Raw genomic sequence first — 6,139 nt, forward strand, 5'->3', positions numbered from 1 at the left:
ATATATATATATATATATATATATGTGTGTGTGTGTGTGTGTGTACAAGTCCCTACCATCATGGTGAGCTCTGCTGCCTCCCAGGAGAAGGTCCGGGGAGGGGCTGAGGTCAGCAGCGCAGGTGGTGGCGGCAGCGCAGGGTGCTGGCAGAGGGGGATGGAGGGGACGGTGGGGCAAGCTTCCCCCCCTCCCTGCTCCTGGGAGGCAGCAGCAGCATGGGGTGGTGGGTGGAAGCACTCCATCCCTGCCTGCTCCCCCCCGCCCCCCCGGCCATCATTTTTGACAGGCAGTTGGCTAGTTATATATAAAGAGCTACTCAATACCTCTTATAAAATTGCTGAAAGCACAGAATTTTAGTTCTGTGGTTATCAGTCTACTAAGATTTAAGGACTCAGAAATGACTTATTTTAAGGTCAGTTCAGGTTGTCTGAGTTTTCTTTGAGCTTTAAACTGTGGCTTCTTTATATCCTGAATTAACCAGGTTTCTGATGAGATATGTGTGCTTAAAAGCAAGACCTTCTCTTACGTGATTACACCAGGGGAAGTTACAAGCCACCGTGGATGGAGAGAGGTCAAAGTACATGCAAAGGACCTAATTTTTCCATGTTCTAGTCACGGGGATTGCTTGGTATATAAACATTTCATAATAGTAAGCTAATTGTAATCAAATTGCTCATGAGTGCTCTTGACATACTCTATCTCTAATGAACTATAGTTGCAGGATTGGAGCCTTCTACGGCCTAGAAATCAAAAGCAAATGCATATTTTAAATATATACATATAATAAAAATCTCCTTAGCTTATTTACCCTCAACCATCCTCATTTAGAACCTCACACACTGCAAGCCCCTGCAATACAGATTTAGATATTGGAAGTCTAAATGATGTTCCTCAGAGAACTAAAGTGCATTTCCCTGTAATTGCAGAGAAAAGACTACAGGTGGTTGGACATCTTCCATCACCCTTTTTTCAAGAGAATGGAAAATGTTATGGAAATCATAGTCTTTTTATGAAAAAAAAAATCAGCAAGAAGGAAAACCTAACTTAAATTTTTTGAATGAGTCCCATACTTTTTCAGCTTTGAATAATTTTTGGATGTTTTTGGCAAAAATGAAATTTTTTTTGAGAGTTGAGTTGTCTATTTCTTAATGAAAATTCAAACCTTCCATTGAAAAATTTGACAAAAGTGAAACAAAATTAATCAAAATAGCGGGACAAATACTCTCTCTGGCCCATACTGGTCAGGACACTGAAGAATTTCTGAGCTTGCATTGCTGTTGAACTGAAAAACAAACCTATTAATACCTAAGTATACACAAATCCCATACTGTTATGCATGGCCTGATGCTAAAGTCAGATACTCTGTAATTAAAAGAACCACACAAAACTTGATCTTATGTTTTTCTGTTTTATTTTAGAAAAGCTGCTATCATGGTTCTGTGTATTGGAAATTTTGGGCATTTTTTATCTGGACACTTATGTCAGCTGCTATACTGTCACCATGCTACCCCTGCACATTAGGGAGCAGATTTTCAGAGTAAGTCACTTTACACTGTGAACTTCCCCCTATGCCTTTTTTCCTGATAACGAGAATATTGTTTGATGAAACTAAACAGCTAACACTTAGGTAGGTAATATATTTTAAAGAGATCTGGGTGGTTTTTTTTGTTCAGACTTTGCTCAGCTAACCCTTCCACAAGCTTTGCCTCAGGAGAATTGAATAATCCCCAAGTAAGTGTTTCCAAATGTGGCCCACCAGTGACAATACATAATGACTTTACTTACTTGTTGTTTGTCCCATAAATTTTCTTTTTCATAAAGGGTGCACCTACATTGTTCTGTTAGTGTTAGAGAATGTCTTATGTGATTGCAAACATTTGTGAGGAGAAGCCAGCAAGTTTCTGCTTGAATCCAAACAATAATCAGGATCTTAAACATTGATGATTCATTTAAGTTATTTTTCTTTCATTAAACAAGTCTGACACTAGCCAAGTCTTTCAAATTTAAACAAATCTGGCACCTACAAATCAATCAGCTCAAGTATCAGGCATGGGAGTCTATAGTAATGCTATCAGAAGAATATTGATACGTGTTAAAATAAACAGCAAAATTAGGCTAATGCTCTCTAGAAATGAAAATTGTCTCTTTGAGGAAAGAGAAGCAAGAAGGAAATTGGTGAGTGATACACAAGATTTTTTTTCTTCCTTTGGAGAAATATAGCCTTTCCCTTTTTGTGTTTGTTTTTTTGTTTTTGAACAAATTGCTTCCATACTGACTTGGAGAACAGAATATTGTTACCATGTCCTTTTGAATTCTTCATCCTTGAAAGATTATGTATTTCTCCCCATTTCATTCTCTGCTTTTCCCTTTGCATGCTACTGGCATAAATCAGTTTTTAAAAGCAGCCGAGGTTCTCTGAGACCAAGTATACACAGGGCAATCTGGAATCTACATCAACCCAAATATAAATGCTCTACAGGGAATTAGCACAGGGTTTAGGAACTCCTTTGCAGTATCATTAAAGGCTGGGCAGAGAGCAAAATAAATAAATAAATAAATAAACACTCTCAGAAGGAAAGGAAACAGCAAGAGAAAGTAGAAGAACAGGAGAAAGGATTTTAGAGACTTTTCCAGTGTCTCCTGCTTCGGTTTCACATTTCAGTATATCATCACATAGAACAAAAAACATGTCATGATAGCTGACTTACTCAAACTGAACCTGGAATGTGCATGCAGCACAAGAGGACTATAATGGCACAAAACTCTCAGGGGAGATAAGGTAGTGACAGCAGAGGAGGCCTCCTGACAAAAGAGGCAAGAACACAAAGTTATTATATTTTTTTTAAATGGAGAAAATGTATTCATACTCTATTGCTGAATGTAGCCATTGCATAGTAGAAAAAAGTGAACCAGGATTCCTAATGACACAGACTAAAGACTCTGTGCTATGCTGTTGGAATAACAGGATGAACACTCCATGACTCTCTACCAATGATTTCAACCTCTGTCATGATGGGGAGAAAGAGTCTGTTTACTCTGAAGGGAGTAAAAACATCTATATATATATAAGCAGCAACAAATGTTTCTCAAGAGAAACATAGCTGTGGGCTTGTGCTGCAGAATATTGTCCATTCATAGGGTCCTCCCACAGGCTCAAAGAAGGCTTCAGTTTGAAGGCAGAAGTGGTAGCAGGGACCTCCTGATATTAACTTTTCTGGTGCTTACCAGTTAATGCTTATTACTTCCCAGTATCTGTTCAGGTGAGTGCACTGGGCTTTCTCTACTCTTCTCTTGTAACATAGAATCCTCCCCTCTGATAGGGAAAAATCCTCACAGAACAGTGGGACTTGGAATTATCAACCTATTGGGATAAATGGTGTAGTCCACATGTTGCAGAGCTCCACAACCAGAAAAGTCAAAGATTTCCTATGTTTGAAAATGAAAGCTGAGGTTGTTAGGTGATGACATGACTCCAGGATATGGAGCTATGGGTGTTGATCTCAAGTACATGGGGCCAGACTCTATGCACCCAAGGGTTGACTGATGTGATTGCAGAGCCACCGGCCATTACCTTTGAAAATCTGTGGTCAACAGAAAAGGTCCTGGAGGATTGGAAGAGGTCAAATACAGTGCCCATCTTTAAGAAAGGGAAGAAGGAGGATCCAGTGAACTATGGACTGGCCAGCCTCACCTCAGTCCCTGGAAAAATCATGAATCCTTTTCTAAGCACTGGGAGGAGAAGAAGGTGATTCAGAAGAGTCAGCTTGGATTCACCAAGGGCAAGTCATGCCTGACCAAACTGATTGCCTTCTATGATGAGATGACTGGCTCTGTGGATATGGGGAGATGAGTGGATGTGATATACCTTGACTTTAGCAAGGCTTTTGATACTATCTCCCACAACATTCTTGCAAGCAAGCTAAGGAAGGACAGGTTGGGTGAATGCACTGTGAGGTGGATAGAAAACCTTTCATTTTGGGCTCAAAGGGAAGTAAACAATGGTTCAGTGTCTAGTTGGCAGCCAGTCTCAAGTGCCTGGGGCCTGTCTTGTTCAATATGTTCATCAACAACCTGAGAAGTGGGATGGAGTGCTCCCTCAGCAAGTTTGTGGATGACACCAAGCTGCGGGGAGTAGTACATACACTGGAGGCTAGGGCTAGGATTCAGAGAGATCTCAACACACTGGAGGATTGGACAAAGAGAAATCTCATGAGGTTCAACAAGGACAAGTGCAAAATCCTGCACTTCGGATGGAGCAATCCCATGTATTGGTACAGACTGGGGACTGACTGGCTAAGCAGAAGTTCTGCAGAAAAGGACCTGGGGGTTACAATGGAAAATAAATTGAATACGAGCTAACAGTGCTGCCAAAAAGGCTAATGGCATACTGGGCTGCATTAGTGGGAGTGCTGCCAGCAGACTGAGAGAAGTGATTCTTTCCTTGTATTCGGCACTGGTGAGGCGACATCTGGAGTACTGTGTCCAGTTTTGGGCCCCCCACTACAGAAAGGATATGGACAAATTGAATTAGTCCAGTGGAGGGTAATGATAATGGTTAGGGGGCTGGGTCACGGAACTTATGAGGAGAAACTGAAGGAACTAGGCTTATTTAGTCTGGAGAAGAGAAGACTGAGGAGGAATTTAATAGCAGCCTTCAACTACCTGAAGGAGGGTTCCAAAGAGGAAGGAACTAAACTGTTCTCAGTGGTGGCAGATGACAGAGCAAGGAGCAATGGTTTCAAGTTGCAGCAAGGGAAGTTTGGGTTAGATATTAGGAAAGACTTTCTCACTAGGAGGGTAGTAAAACACTGGAACAAGCTTCCTGGAGAGGTTATAGAATCTCCATCCTTGGAGGTTTTTAAGGCCCGGATAAACAAAGCATTGGCTCGGATGATCTAGTTGGGGATGGTCCTGCTTTGAGCAGCAGTTGGACTTGATGACCTCCTGAGGACCCTTCCAACCTTAATTTTGTATGATTCCATGATACGTATTCCTTAATTGTTCCCTGGCTTTCACTGTTCTGTGGAACTGCATAGAATACCTCCAAGAGAGTTGCATTTGCCCACAGGCTCAGCCTCCCCTTCAGTGCTTGATTTATAAGGGCATGTAGAGACGAGCACGCACATGCTTGTTGTGGCATCTCATGCAAGAGGCACACTAAGAATGAAGAATGTTTTCCGTGCTGCATATTTGCTGTGCAAGCTCTAAATTTGATACTGAGAAATCCCAGTATAAAAAAAAATCTGTGAAAAAAAAAGCAGCACAGGTCATGCTCTTGGATTGTGCCCTGAGGCTACGAGACACTGAGTCCTCCAGAGAGACGCTCTGGCATCCAGTCAGAGCATCTCTATGGTCTTGCTGATGCCGCAGCATGTTGCCTCAGCATGCTCAGGCAAATAGGAGTGGGGCAAGGCTGAAATATGAGCCGGACACAGGCGCTGTCCCCAGTAAGCAGGGACATGTGGTTTCTGGGGGGGGGGGGCTGTTGTCAGTGTGGGGTGTGTGGGTGGATGTGTAGTTTATGGGGGCAGGGTGTATGAGGTCTGTGGGGGGGGGCATTTGTAGCAGGGTTTGAAGGGGGGTGGCACACATCCCCTGGTGCTGGCAGCAGCTGCCAACTGGGCCGTTAGGGAAGTCATGGCCCACAGCAGGCACAACCCTGTGGTGGGATAGTGATGCCTTACCCAGGGTCTGTACATGCTGAATGGATCCAGCCTGACCCAACCCGGTCTGGCCTGGCCTGGCCTGGCCTGCCCTGCTACCATGCCTTTGGACAAGACCAGGGCAGCTCCTGCCACCACCTCCTGTCCAAAGGTGACCTAACAGGGCAGACCTGGCTGGGTCATATTGGGTCAGGTCTGTTTGGCATGTACAGACCTGAATAAGATGGTGCTGTACTGCCATAGGGCTGAGCGTGCTATGAGCTATGACTGCTCTGATGGCCCAGCTGGCTGCTGCTGCCAGCGCTGAAGGCTGTGCACCACAGGGTGTGGATGAGGGAGGACAGGCATGTGGTGCTCCCCCCCGAACACCCCCCACAAACTCCACACTCACAAACCCCTTACACCCACCACAAACCCCACACCCTCTCACATCCCCCCACACCCCCTCCTTCACTGCAGTGGTTTCAATCCCACCC

The 6,139-nt window shown here is 43.8% G+C and overlaps 1 long non-coding RNA gene across 1 annotated transcript in view; it reads left to right on the forward strand.

Annotated features, from left to right (window-relative positions):
* Window positions 1-6,139, forward strand: part of LOC109296789 — a 113,082-nt gene that overhangs the window by 6,756 nt on the left and 100,187 nt on the right. The window contains exon 2 of the long non-coding RNA XR_002097053.1: window positions 1,419-1,537. This is a non-coding gene — a long non-coding RNA (uncharacterized LOC109296789). The remainder of the gene's footprint in view (window positions 1-1,418; window positions 1,538-6,139) is intronic.

This window comes from Gavialis gangeticus, unplaced genomic scaffold (assembly GCF_001723915.1).
Source record: "Gavialis gangeticus isolate Ggan-Ray unplaced genomic scaffold, GavGan_comp1, whole genome shotgun sequence".
NCBI classification, from domain to species: domain Eukaryota; kingdom Metazoa; phylum Chordata; order Crocodylia; family Gavialidae; genus Gavialis; species Gavialis gangeticus.